This window comes from Mastigoproctus giganteus, chromosome 1 (genome assembly GCF_048544385.1).
Source record: "Mastigoproctus giganteus isolate SK-2022 chromosome 1, ASM4854438v1, whole genome shotgun sequence".
In the NCBI taxonomy this organism is placed as follows: domain Eukaryota; kingdom Metazoa; phylum Arthropoda; class Arachnida; order Uropygi; family Thelyphonidae; genus Mastigoproctus; species Mastigoproctus giganteus.
Window position 1 is genome coordinate 190,517,349 of NC_143575.1, and position 15,949 is coordinate 190,533,297.

General features: G+C 36.3%; 1 protein-coding gene across 3 annotated transcripts in view; it reads right to left on the minus strand.

Moving 5' to 3' along the window:
* Window positions 1-15,949, minus strand: part of LOC150091388 (DDB1- and CUL4-associated factor 6-like) — a 405,008-nt gene that overhangs the window by 186,216 nt on the left and 202,843 nt on the right. The window lies entirely within an intron of this gene.

The following is a 15,949-nucleotide window of genomic DNA, read 5'->3' on the forward strand; positions in this document are numbered from 1 at the left end:
GTGATGGTATCACCTACGACGCAAATATGTCATTTAAAGACATGATTAAAGATAAATAAAAAAACAAATGTCTCTTTATATTACAGTATGACCACTATGATCGAAGTAGTTTACGACTAACGATTTTGAAAATGAATACAGTGTAACTATATTTAGTAATCACATGGGTTTGTATCATGCTTAATTTAAATGCATACTACCGCATTCCATGCATAACCCTGTTGGAAGAAGGGGAGTGATTCTTTGGAAACCATTATGCTAGAAATGTAGGCATGCAGGATTGATAGGTGGCAGGAAAAGAACTACGAATATTTTTATAAGAAAGCTTGCAATATACTTGGTAGTGTTTCTTGAAAGTTAGCAGCACTAACTCTAACTGATTGATAGCAAAAATGTCAGCTAAAAAGTAGGTCACTATCAACAATTTAACAGAAATCTGCATTTGCTACTCTGTCAACAGGATAGTCCACAGCTGTAGACGAGAGTGAAAAAAAAAAAAAATACAGAAAACACATCATATTCAAAAGCTGTGGAAAAGTAACTGTGACATGTTCAAAGGACAAAACTGCACTATCCATAGTGGTGTGTCTAAATGCTAATATTTAGCATTAGTAGAGGCATAAGAAGCAGGAAAGCATCAGCAAAAAAAAAAAAAAAAAAACCCTTCCCATTTCACCCATCCACTCATTCCAAATGCTTGTCTAGTTCTGCCTTGAATTTATTTAAGCTGTCAACTTCCACGATAACAGATGGAAGTTTGTTCCAGCAATTAACTACCCGCAGGCTAAAGGAAAATTTTCACACATCTATTCAACAACTGTCTTTCCTCAATTTCAGTTTATGCCCCCTCAGGTTAGTAATCTGAGCAAGAGGAAGAATCCAATCAGCATTGAGCCTGCTCAATCCATTCAAGGCCTTATACACCTCAATCAGATTGCCTCACAGGTGACTAATCTCCAGATGCTGTAATTTCCAGAACTTAAGCCTTTCTTCGTAAGAGCACCCCTTTGTTTTCCTCACCAGTCTTGTTGCCCTTCTCTATACCGGTTCTATAACCTCTACATCCGTCCTAAAATGAGGCCTCCAGACCTGTATACAGTACTCAAGGTTTGGCCTGACCACTGCTTTATATAAGGGGATAATCACCTCCTTATCACTCCTAGAAAAATTCCTGTATATCATTGACAAGACCCCATGACCTACCAGGGCAGCCTGTCTGCACTGTCAGAAAACTTCATATCTGACCACAATTACTCCCAGGTCTCTTTCATTCCCACTACCCATATGCAGTACTTTGCATTTGTCAATGTTAAACTTTATTTGCCACTTCTCACCCCTTTATACCCAAATTTTCCAGATCCTGTTGCAGCAGCATGCATGTTATTAACAATCTTCCCAAAATTTGTATAATCAGCAAACTTTGATATTAAGCTTGATATATCTTCATCAATATCAATGATAAATATACAATGCTATAGTCCCAACACAGAACCCTGAGAGACACCACTAATAACATTAGTGCACGAAGAGCAGTATCCATTGATTACCACTCTGTCTTCTCGCACTCAACCATCCTTTTATCCATTGTAGCAACTTGCCCTTAATACCATACTGCTCTAATTTGTAGAGTATTTTTCCATGAGCAACAGTATCAAAAACAAGTATATGATATCAAAATTATTTTTTGCATCCAGTTCCTTTGTGACAATGTCATAGTATCCAATCAAATTGGTCAGACAAGACTTCTCCTTAACAAACCCATGCTGTGTCTGAATTATTACTGCTGTCTTGTCTAGATGATCCTGCAATGCTTCTTTAATCGGCGACTCCATTATTTTCCCTGGAACAAAAGTTAAACTAACAGGTCTGTAATTACTCGTGTCACCCTTTGATCTCTGTTTGTAATTCATAGCTATCTGAGAATGATCACCTACAGTGAAACCATTGATATCAAGTGGACCAATCTGATTCATCCCACTTCCTTTTAGAGTTTATATAGGTAAAGAAGTCTTTACTTATTTTTCTTTTTTTTCTTTACATCCATTGCCTAACCTCCTTTGTGACTTGATTACGCACTAGCATATATATACCATAGGTTTCTGTGTCACCTGATAATTTATATGCATCCCGCCCATTTTCCTTCTCTGCCATGAGTCTCATTAGTTCATCTGACATCCATTTGAGCCAGTATTTCTTAGTTGGAACAAAAAGCCGAGTATCTTCCAAGATTACTTCCTTGAATGCTTCCCATTTAGAATTTGCTGTTGGTAACATCATCAGTTGGTCCCACTGTATAGAACTTAAAAAATTTCTGAGACCACTGTAGTCATCTTTACAAAAGCAAAAACCCTTCCATTTACCCCTGATGGTAGTTACTTCTTTAAGTAAATCCCACATCAGTATACTGTGATCACTGCCACCTATTGGTTCCTTTATCTGTAAATTCTTAATGCATGAATAATCACTGCTGATAATCAGATTAAGAGTGTTACTCCCTCTGTTTGCCTCTCTAACATGCTGCTGTAGAAAAAAATCATCCAATAAATCCACAAAAGCCTTGCTAGTGTGCAATTAACCAACCCACAAGTTTCAGTCAATATATGGGAATTAAAATCACCCATTATAAGACACTCTGATTTACTGGCCCACTCTATTTCTCTGTATAATTGTTCATTGTACTCATCAGAGTCATTAGGCCTATAACAAACTCCTACCCTCGTTTTTGCTTTCCAAGTGCTTATGACCCACCAAACTGACTCAACCTTGCACTGTCCATCTATGTCAACTGGAAGCACTTCCTTAGATTTTATGTTTCTTAACTAACAGCATAATCCCTCCTCTCTATCCTTTCTGTACACATTGTATTCCCCAAATTCAAATTATGCATTCCTTATCTATGTGACACCATGTCTCTGATATCCCAGAGATTAACAGAGTAATTAACATTAACGATGAACAGAATAACATTTACTGGAATAAGAAAATACCATAAAGCAACGACTTATGACAAAAAAAAAAAAAAAAAAACCACACACAATCAATCAAATTGAACAAATTCAAAATGGTTACTGTTAGTAACAGTAACCATTTTGAGTCACTGAATGGTTACTGTTACTGTGTTCCACAAACCCAATATATACTTGGGTTTGTGGAACAGAACATGGCAGACTACATCAATTATGCTGTAGGAAAGTTCTTTTCCAAAAGGTCCTGCAGTGCAGTAGATGTTTTAAAATACAAATTACATTTTGCATAGCCTTCACAAAAAAAAGTTCCAAAGCCATGAAGACCTATGATCAGTGGTCATAACACAGAATCAGCAGTCCAATTCACTGCTGCCTGAAATTGATTCATGCCACAAAATGGTCTTGTTGGATGTGTAGCAAATGCAGACTTCTGTTAAACCATGACAACACTCTTAACTTCACAAATGATCTTTTTTTTTCCATTATGCTCTCTTCTAATGATATATAGCACATACTAAGACATGTTACTACAGGAGTGCTGCAGCTTATCAAACAGTTCACAGAACTTTTATATATACCCATGACTCCTACACCTCTAGGACTGAGATTTTCTTCCTTTTAGGAACTTTACTTAAAATCTTGTATTCAGAGATCTCATACGAACCATAAGAAACTAGGTCAGATCATAAGCCAATTTATGTTCAAAGGGAAAGTACTTAATGAATAACAGAACTGTTAAACTATCTGCTTGTTTAATTCACTTTCTACAGGAGTCATCAGAAACAATTGACACATTTCATTTATTATTTTCTCTTCACATGCAGAGTAGTCTCTGATTTTAGTGTGACTGTGCTAAGGAGACTAGGGAGATAAGTTCATTATGGAGTGTTACAGCATAAAAGAGTCTAAAGCTCATGTCAGTGGCTTTGCAACTGACATGAAAGCTTTATACTCTTTTAGTTTGGAATATTATTTATTATTATTATTAGCTATATGGTGCAAGGAAGCCTGAGGTTTATGCTGCACCAGCCAAAAAAAAAAAAAAAAATTCTTTAATACAGAGAGAGAGAGAGAGAGAGAGAGAGAGAGAGAGAGAGAGAGAGAGAGAGAGAGAGAGAGTGAGTGTACGAAGGAATCACCAAGAAAGAGCTCAGGACCCTAGGTGTGCCAAGCCCATACTTACCAGATGTGAGCCCCTGGGGAGTTGTTGAAGCCAAGCATAAGAAAGGCACCTGGGTGGATGGAATCCATCCAACTATACCAAGTAAGCCAGAGAAGGAAGCAAGCAAACCCTTAGCCACAACTATGAGTGCACCATCCAACTCAGGGGAGATCTCCACAGACTGGAGATGCACAAAAGTACATCCAATTCACAAAGAAGAATAAACGAGTACACAAGTAACTACAGACCTGCTAGTTCAACTTCTGCTCCTAGGAAAACAACAGAGCCACCGGCAAAAGAAGCAATGACGGATCATCCAGACAAGGCCCCAATTAGACCTCAGACACAGCACAGGTCTGCTAAGGGGAAATCCCGTCCGACCAATCCGATGGACACTATGTGGGTCACAAAGGAAATGGATGCAAAAAATAATTTTTACATCATATATTTGGATTTTGGAAAGCTTTTTGTACTGTTGCACATAAAATACTGCTGTACAAATTAGAGCAGTGTGGCATTGAGGGCAAGCCGCTGGTATGGACAAAGGAATGGCTGAGCAGGAGAAAACAGAGAGTGGCAACCAATGGACACCGCTCCATGGACCAATGCTATTAGTGGAGTCCACAAGAGTCTGCTGCTGGACCCATTGCTGCTTCCTACACCTATCAATAACAATGATGAAGGCATATCAGGCCCATATCAGGAAGAATTAGACAAACTATTGGAGAAAATGAATATGTGAAATGGGAAATGTTTTTTTTTTAATTTAATTTAATTTAATTTATTTTTTTTTTTGCTGATGTTATATAATCTTAATTTCTTGCACCAGTTTTCACTACTAATGCTAATGCATAAGAACATCAATAAAGGACAAAGGCTCCAACATATCTAACAACAACGCACTTCCACGACAGCTTTGAGGAATATGGAAGGATTCACTACATTAATAAGGGTTGCTCTAGAAGGGAAAAAACATAAGTGTTGAAAACATCAAAGCCTTTAGAAGTGCATATAAACTGTCACTAAAAAAAATTAACAGCATGGTATTCCTGAGAACTGCATTTGAGTCAGTCATGTACTATAAGAATCACTAAGGACAGATTATAAATTTTTCATTCTTTAGAAGATGATTTTTGTAGATAATCCCAATCAACTAGCAAATTTGTTTTGAGCAGTATTGTCAGGGGATCACCAAAACTGATTTTCAGGATGTAATTAATACAGTCAGATGAAGTGTAGTGGGTGGTTTTTGTTTTTTTTAACAGGAGTAGATTCTGTGGAGTGACTATAAAATTGTGAACTTCTGTAACAATAAAAACTTTGTACATTAATGCTTTTAAATATTAATTTGCTATTTTGACTTTATGGCCCATGACTAACCCAGTGATGGTCACAGTGGTGTGGTGCATGGCATGCACCAAATAAAAAAAAACTTCAAAATTAAAATAGATATCAGAGTGATATGAATACAAATTTTAATATTCCTTCAGTATATTTTTTACTTTTGATTTCAATCCCTGATTTTGTTGGAAATAGATCTGAGTATCAGGCATATACAACGTAGAACAACAGACTTAGGCATTTGTTAAGAATATCATGCTCTTCAACAAAAACGAATATCATGGGTTTAAAAAAGTGCTTATAGAGAGCATAGATGTCTAATATAAATTTATTTTAGTTTTCATTTCATATCTTAGATGTAATTATTTCAATTTTAGCTGGATAATGTAATTCAGATTACAAGATTTTGGTAGATGTTGTATGGCTGACTGTATTTTAATTGATAGTGGACTTTACATTTTGTGCAGCTGATTTATTATTATTATTATTAGCCACAGGGTGCAAGGTAGCCTGATGCTTATGCTGTGCCAGCCAAAAGAAAAATTTTCTGAACTACCCCGAGAGAGAGAGAGAGAGAGAGAGAGAGCCAATGTTTTATTTGAAATGTACCTGAAATAATCTTCAAAAATGGATCTAGGGCCCACATAAAAATACAGCTCAACATGTTCACTCTTGAAAGTGTTAAATAGTCATATTTGTGCTGTCGTAACTATTTATTAAGTCAGCAACAACCTTCACCTCATTGCCCAGATAACCTGTCAAGGATCAGTTTATATGAAAAGCTCCTCTAGTGGGATAATTGGACCTTATAGATTAAATGATACTGTTATCCAGAAAAGTTATTTTAAATTGTAAATGAATCATATAATTCCAAAATAAGAAACATGTTTCCAGATATACTAACTAATTATTTTCAGAATGGTGTACCTACACATTTTCACTCTGATGTCCATGCTTATCTGGATAGTAAACTACCAAAATAACAGAGAGGTTGCAAGAGAATGCTTTTGAATATTCCCAATTTGTCCAGACTTTAAATCTCTAGACTTTTTTGCATGCAAATAGTTGAAGGATGAGGTGTACACTCATAAATTACATACATTACAAAATTCATGGATGATGATATAACAAGGTTGTTGTTGTTAAGTTTAATGACACAAGGGCTACTACGCCCAAATTGTGTCAGTTCACAGCTTATTTCTTATATCCATATATCTTTCAACTATTTAATTATATACTTGTATATAGGCCAGTATGATTTAAGTATGTTAACAATTCTTCTGTGTTTGCATAATTTCCAAGAAACTGGGATAAAATCTGGGATTTGCTTAATTTGCTGAATGACCTAAAGATGCTAGAACAGATTGGTAAGTAAAGAGGACAGTCTGCAAGAAAGTGGCAAACTGTAAGTTGAGTCTGACAGGATGTGCACTGTGGTGGATCTTCTCCCAATAACAAAAATAGTGAGTATGCCCAATTCTCAATCTTGCCAATACCACTTCTTCACGTCTGTTTCGTCTGAATCAAGACATCCACAACTATGGTTCTTTTGATCTGGTAAAGTTTGTTATTGGTATTACTTCACCAGATTTGTGACCAGTTTTCATAACATGCCTTGTGAATTACAGGTTTGGAATCCATATATGGAACCTGAAGGCACTGTGAGAATGTGGTAAGACATTGTTTAGTGGCAAGATCAGCAGACTCGTCTCCCGGAATTCCTGAATGTCCTGGTACCCAACAAAATGTTACTGATTGATTGGACTCTTTGCAAGAGAGTAAGTGATAGTGAATAGTTTTCAACGTAGGATGACAGGCAGAGAAATTCTCCCTTATGGCAAAGATTGCACTGAGAGAGTCAGTATAGATTAGGGCTTGTGAAATGGAGCGTTTAACAATCTGTTCAAGTGCAAGCTTTATGGCATATAGCTCAGCAGTGAAAATACTGGATGTGGCTGGTAATGAGGCTGTAATGGTAAATGATGGGAAAACTGCTGTAGCACCTACAGCATTGTCAGTTTTAGATCCGTCAGTGTATATTGCACGGGAATTGCAGTTGAGGTTGGCATGGGCTGCATGCAACTGTCTGATATTGACAGAAGCTAAAACATCCTACCCCCATCGGAGAAAGTAGTCATTAGGAGAGGCATGAGAACATAACCAAGGTGGTACAGGAAGAATGGTGTCCTCTGAAATGACACTTAGATCAACATTCCAAGTATGAAGAAGTTCTTTAAGTCTGAGCGACGCAGGTCAGTTTTCATGTTGCTTACTGTCATAAAAGGAATTCCACCAGATATTATATAGGCACTACCAACTAGGATAGGAAGGAAGACTTTGGATCTTAGCAGCATATTGAGACAGCAATATTTTTCTGCAAAGGTGTAATGGAGGGTCATGTACCCCAACATAAAGGCTTTGGACTGGAGAAGTCCAGAAAGCTTGTGGTGCTGTCCTCATGCAGTATGACGTTCAGCCATTCTAATGTGCTTACCCTAGCAGAGTCATATACTGGAGAACCATAATCCAGGCGTGAATGGATTAGGGACTTGTACAGGTATAATAAGGTATATCGATCAGTTCCCCATGTCACGGACAAGACTGAATGAAGCATATTCAAATGCTTTAGACAAATAGTTCTTAAATGAGCGATGTGAGCTTGGAAGTTTAGCATGCTGTCCAATAAGAGTCCAAGAAATCTAACGGTATTAACAAGTGGGATTGGAGTTTTGTTTATTTCTAGTTCAGGATAAGGATGCAAAGCACATAGCTTGAAGGAGTAAGTGCCAGTGCATTTATTTTCTAGCAGTTGATAACTATTCCGTGATGTCCTGGATTCTATTTTGTTTATGGCCAGGTGGAGCTGCCATTTTATGATGTTCATACTTTTAGACTGACAGGAAATGGTAAGGTCATCTCCATACATGTAAGTTTCAACTGTTTTTGGGGTGTCCCATGTCATATTGCTAACTTGAATTGTAAATAGTGTTGGACTAAGTATTGAACCCTGTGGTACACCTTCCTCTTGAATGTGAGATGTAGAAAGTACATCTCACATATATGTGAGATGTACATATCGGACCTGAAAATAACGAAGCCGCAAGAATTTTGAACTATTTCAGGCAGCTGTCCCCTTAGACCTAGATCGTAAAGAGCCATTATAATACCATGACACCAAATTGTGTTGAATGCCTTTTCAAGATCTAAGATTGAATTCCTGGGAACAAGAGTAACCTTGTGCAAGCAAAGTTTTTACTGCTCCTGAAAATATAGAATAGATGTGGTCTTGTTGTAAATGTGAAATAAATTTGTCTGCATAATTTTTAGTGACATTTTCAAGAAAATGTCACCAATTTTAAAACTGCTGGTACAATAACAGACAAAGCCACTTAGAACTCCACACTGTAAATATGTCAGAGAATGCAGAGCAAGTTTTCTTATCTGTTGAACAGTATCCCCAAGGCAATCTATTAATATCGAATTACTGTGGACACAGAGCAAAACAGAGACAGAATAAATTATGATAAGTTTAATAATAGGAAAAATACATACATATATTAGATTAGATACATACAAAAAGCTTTCGGTTGTTTTTGTCAACCTTCCTCAGTCAAACTGACAGTTAAGAGTGGAACATGAGAGCATGTACTGCCATTCATGTACATGAACTGCGTGATTAACTGTTGGATGTTGAAGCCTGTGGCTGTGATGCATGTGGACATTGCCAGCGTTTGTCATTAATCAGAATTGTTGTTTTGATGATAGGGTGGACCCGACATCCACTGCTCCTGCTACATCGGAGAAACTGGGAGATGGCTTGAAAATCGTCTTCCGAATGTGAAAGAGCAATCCACTTAGTGGATATAGAACACTCAGCTATTGTCGGACATGTTTGGGCAACTCACAACGACATTGACCCACACCGCAATATCGTGATTGTGGATAGGTCCTGCCACTATCAACGATGCACCTGGTTGGAGTCGTTGAACATCACATGCTCCAATACCTCGGTCAACATGAACAGTGAATGTCGGGTCCACCCTATCATTGAAACAACAATTCTGATTATTGACAAACACTGGCAATGTCCACATGCATCACAGCCACAGGCTTCAACATCCAACAATTTACCACGCAGTTCATGTACATGATTGGCAGTACACGCCCTCATGTTCCACTCTTAACTGTCAGTTTGACTGAGGAAGGTTGACAAAAACAACCGAAAGCCTTTTGTATGTATCTAATCTAATATATGTATGTATTTTTCTATTATTAAACTTGTCAAAACTTATTCTGTCTCCGTTTCGCTCTGTGTCCACAGTAATTCAATATTAATAATGAATCCAAAGCGCACAGGCCTCTTTAATCAAGGCAATTAGTTAAGTTTCATGTCACAGCGTAGAAAAGCAATGCTTTCAGTGGCAAACTCATGATATGATGTGACCAGATGATGCACTGATAAACAAACTTCATAAAGTGTTTCTCACTGCTTACTCTTAATTAAAAGTGACAACTTTTAATTAAGAGTAAGCAATGAGAAACACTATGAGCAATGAGTAAACACTATGAGTATAAGCAATGAGTAAACAATGAGAAGGTATTCAAAATGTACACTGTATAAATTTGAAAAGCACTTTTTTTCTATTTTCTAAATTAAATCCCAACACACAGGAAATATGTTTTGTGGTCTAAGTTTTTCCTAAATGTGATTAATCCTGTAGGCTGTTGGCCACAATTTACATGTTCTCATATCAATAACGTGAACTTTCTGGAAGCTGCAATGCCGCTGACATAAGAGCTTTATACTCTCTAGTTTAGAATAGATGTGGACTATGTGGAGAAGGTACAGAGAGGAACAAGACTGATTATGGGCAACAAAGGGTTGTCACTCTTGTTGTAGTCATTGTTGTTAAGGGTTTACAATGCAAGGGCAACTAAATGCAATAATGCTCTAACATAAAAGATTATTCTTATCGAGAGCAATAATAGTTCCATAAATTAGTATTCAAACGCCTATCACCAGTGGAGTGATCTGGTTTAAATGCTTAGCACGTTCACCGCAGATGACACATAAGCATCAAATGCTTATATGCATCAACACTACAAGTCTTGTGCCATAAAGTATATAAGCAATCAAAATGTAGCCAAGTGCTGTACTGAAATGCAAACAGGCAGTCATTCTTATCCAGTCAATATATGAGTAAAGGTACATGAAATTAACTGCTTCATTCTGTCAGCACACTGATTGAACTGTGGGGTATTAGTAGCAATCTTTGCTTTTGTTTATACACATTTTTTTGTTTTTTGCTTTTTAGGTAAGTTTATGTATGTAGAATAACTTTTGATAAAATTTGGAGTTTTGTTCTGATTTGCAGCTCAGCCATATGTTCACTTTTAGCTATGAATTCCAGAATTTACTTTTCAACCATTATTTACAAATTTTCAGAATGTAGAGGGATTGTGGAATGTTGTTATTTCTCAACATTCTGAAAATTATGGCATACTGAATGTACTTGCTCAAATAGAAGTGGCAATGAAAGCATGTTAAGCCATAAAACAGGGGTGGCAAACTTAATTTGTGATGCGATCTACTTTTTTCCTTCAAAATGTGCTGCAATCTACCATCTCAAAAATTTCATTGTACAAGTTTCAAAAAGTTAATTGACACATATTGAAAAATTTTGTTTATAAATTTTAAAATTCAATACAATTCAGAATTCTTATTTTAAATTCATACATATTTAAAATTTTAATTTATGCAAAGTTTGTGTCTGTGTCATCTGCCAAGCTTTCAAAATTGGGGATATACTGTGATAAGGCCAACCGTAAAGAATCTTCTGTATGCAAGTCCGTAAGAGCACAGCAATTCTTCGTTTTTGTTTGTTTCAAATACGAAAAGCCCGATTCACATAGATATGTGGAACCAAAACAGGAATTTAAAAGTTCACTGCATTTTTTTTCATTTGGGTACTTTTCTTGGCAAAGATATTTCCAAAACTCTTTTTCTGATGATCTCGCTTTTAGGGAGATATCGTTTCGCAATGTAATAATTTCATTTTGAAGCAATATTTTCTTAATGTGAAAAATCATAGCAATTTTTTTCTGAAATTTGTTTCGTATCTAAGTCAACATTAAATGGATAAGAAATATATTGAACAGTGTCTTCAATTGTTTTAAAATCACTGAATCTAGTTTCAAAATCGTCCACAACGTTCTCAATTCCAGAAACATATTTCTCACTATTAAATTCAAAAACAGGATATTTTTGCAAATGATCTTGCATATTTGCAAAATGGTTGAATTTTTTTTCTTTGAGATCCTTAGCCATTGCCAAAAATTGATATTTATATGCAGAAATACTACTAATCATGCCACCCACATTTTTATTTTTTCTTTGTAATTCCAAATTCAGATCAATTAATTTACTGGTAAAATCTGCCAAAAAAGCCAGATCACACAACCACTCTGTATCTTGTAGTTGCTGATAATCATCTCCCTTTTGATCAACAAATTTTTTAATTTCATTCAGCAAATTTCGAAATCTCTGTAGAAACTTACTCCGACTCAGCCACCTCTCACATCTGCGTGTAATATCAGATCTGGTTCTTTTTCATCAAGCTGCATTTTGAAAAGTCTCCTTTGAAGACATTGTCCTCTGATGGAATTCATGATTTTGAAAGCTATGTCCATAACAGTTTTAGTATTCCCAGATTTTTTGGTAACTCAAAAAATCTGGGAATTCATCATCCTTTTGGAACAATGCGATGAATCCATTAAGATGCCCTGTCTTTGCTTTAGCTCCATCTGTTGTTACTGATACGAGCTTAAATAGTGGTAATTTAATTTTTTCAATAAAATGTTTGAATGAGTTAAAGATATCAAGACCTCTAGTTCTTTCATTTAACAAAACCAATACCCAGAAGTCCTCCTCTAGTGGCAGAATCATCGAAAACCGTAAGAATAAAAATGAGCAACAGAGTTGTATCACTGACATCTGTAGATTCATCCAGTTGTAAAGAAAAGGCCACACAATTAGCAATATCAGCACGCAATTGTTCGCTCACATTTTTACTCATTTTTTGGTGCATCACATCACAGTATTTCGAGATAATTGCAGATCTTGAAGGGCACTTTTAATTTCATTTGTGTTCTTAAAATTTTCAAAAAGAGAATCTGTTATTTCTAAAAATGCATCTTTGATGAATTGACCATCAGAAGATGATTTGCATTTTTTTGCAAGAAGATAATTCACTTTAAATGAAATGATGCTACAGTTACTGCTTTAGATTGTAAATTAGGTGTCACGAAGAAATTTTGTTCAGCAAATAATCTGGATTTAAGTTCTTCTAATTTATTTTTTCTAAGGTCACTATTGGGCAGAAAATCCGATTGGTATTTACCATGGAGTGCGTTGAAGTGACTTTCTAAATTTCCTTTTTTGGGTATAGCCACGGAAGCATTGCAAATCAAACAGCAACATTTTTCTTTCACCATTACAAAAAAGTATTCTAGTTCCCACTCTTGATGAAAATGATACGTTTCTCTCTTTTTTGTAGTATTCAGTTTAAATCAAAAGGTATTATATTAACATATAAGTACTGTCCAGTTATTAAAACAGCAAAAGCAATGCTTACCGACTTAACACTAAGTTGAGCGGACCGGAAAAATATTCTGTCTGAACAGCTAATGTAGTATAATTGATGAAGAGGATTCCCAAATGAGGAAGTTGTTTCCAAAATAACCGGACAAACACACCACTGTTTATTGCTCTGTTTGGTTATATCATTATAAGAATCAGTTTTGAACGCCTTTGTGATAAAGCTATTTCTGGAGGTCACGACCATAAAACAATAAAAACTAATTGCACTTTCCAGTTTATTGGGCTTTTCTGTAAGTGCAATCTAATTATATCTGGTGAGTATGGGCTTGGCACACCCAGGGTCCTGAGCTGGATATCACCATTCTTCTCTTTCTTGGTGACTCCTTTATTTCTGACTCGCACTCTCTCTCTCTCTCTCTCTTTCTCTTTCTTTCACTCACTCAGGGTAACTTGAGAATTGTTTTTGGCTGGTGCAGCATTAAGCCTTGGGCTTCCTTGCACCGTATAGCTGATAATAATAATAATAATAAATGGGTAGTAAACTCAAGCTTATTGCATTTGCAATAATACCGACAGCTGGAATTCTGTGGGATTTTACTTTATTATGGTGAAATGCGTTTCTCCTGCAATAAAATCTTCAATCATGCAAAAAAAATAAATAAATAAATAAATTTTCAAAATCTGCTCTTCATTCCTATTTTTGAAGCTTTGTAAAAAACAAATAATAATAAATTTAAAAAATTTACTTATTTTTTAAATAATTTTTTTTTATTTATTTTTTAGTTATTAAAAAAAATGTGCAGGTAGTGAAACCCATTGCGCAATATAAAATTTTGGTAGTATACCTGACCGCACAAATCGAGGGATGACTGTATATTTAAAATTCATTGTGATTGACCGAAATTAAAGCAGCAATTGACTCGTTGGTCACCCCTGCCATAAAAGATTTGAGTGAACTAAACACTAAAGGCAACTTTACATTTAGTCATCAGACATGATTTGTAAATTAAAATTGATATGGGATAATGTAGAATAAATGACCAAAAATTTTCCTTTAGCTATAAAGGAACTGATTTTTTGAATAAACTCCATTCCACTCTTATGGTGGCTGGAAGTTTATCTAAATTTAAAGGGAGGGTGGACAAATACTTGAACAAAATGAATAAATGAAATGAGGTAAGGTGACACTTCATTTAATTTTTTGCTGTGCCTTTACCAATCAAGGGGCATCCAAGAGCTATACTATAATCCCCCCAGTACAGCTTGCTAGGCCTTGAGAGAAGCAGAAAGGTCAAACTTTCTATTGATCATAATTTACAAAATAATTTTTCAGGGTGCAAGAAAAATGTGTTGTCCCTACCCAAGACCAGCCAACTTGGACTACCACATCATCAGGCCATGGGGATAATGTGGAATGTGCCTCCCTGGATGGGACTTGGGCAGAATGGCCATGGTCTCAACACTACATGACAAAAATTGGAAAATGTATGGACAGATGAAACAACAGATAGCCTGATTTTTTGACACAATCTGAGCAAATGTCGATACGAGAAGATTTGAAACAGTAATCCAATCAAGGAAAAGAAGAAATCTCACAGATCATCCCATAGAATGCAAAGTTAAAAATAACTTACATCACTTTATATATACTGTACTAACAAACATTTACTAACCACATAAACACTATCACTGCATTCTCCCCTAGCCTGCAAAAAAAAACTTGTGGCTAGGCCTGCACCACAACTGAAGAATAACAGTAAGTTGAGGTGCCCAGAGAATGCAGTGCAGAAAGTAAGAGTCGAATAAATGAGATGAGAGCTAGAAGAATGAATAAATGTGTAAGCATGTGAGAAAAATAACACAAACCATAAATGCTACAGTTAAGTACACACTAACCCTAGTTTTAATTAGTTATTTAAATTTACACTAAACATCATTGCAGCATCCCCTCCTGGTGTGTGAGAAAAAGATGAATGAGTTGAGTGAAAAAAAAAAAAAAAAAATATATATATATATATATATATGTATATATATATAAAAGACTTGGAAAAAAAATTATAAAATAAGAAAAAAGTATTAAAAAATAATAATAATAATAATAAAAAAAAAAAAAGAATGCAAGTAGAGGGAGAATGCAGATTATGAATGATGTAAATGTGTGTCTCTCCCACCCCCTTACCTGGTGGGTTCCCCACTGCCAGCTAACATATCCCACCCCTGGAGCAGGATGGGCAGCTTAACCTTCATACCGGATTCGACACTCCTTGGACATGACACCGGCGAAGACATTCTGCGGCTTTGCTGCCAATGGCGATCTGAACTGGGTACTCTAACCTGGTTCTCTTTAAAACCCCATCCCCAGGCAGGGGAGGGAGGAGACGGATCTCTGTCTCCTCTCCTCCCTGCCTACCCCCCCCCCATACTTCGCCTGGTGGGGCTCATCTCCACTGACCTCTTTGGGGATGCCTACTCTATCGTCCCTATTCTTCTATGTTTTCCCCCCAGTCTTCAGTCTCCCTCCCTCTCTCACTAAATCAACCGAGTACACCCTTAACAATGCCGCCAAATTCTAATCAACGTCTAAATTCTACTGGTTTCCTGTAAATCTCTAAGACAACTAACACTATTAGCTAGCGTATAGCCTCACATGTCTAAATTTGATAACATCAAAATTTTGCCCGACCTATTTGGCCTTTAACACATCTCTTTAGCGTTCAACCCCAACCAGCGATTTCCTAACAGCAATCCCATTAAGCATTAATGTCAAATGGAATTTTTTTTTTTTTTTTTTAATAGGTCCTAGCCACTGAAATTCCAGGAAACTAGATGGCAGGACCTGCCAGGGCAATTTGTTGTGATACTGGATACACCCAGCTAGCC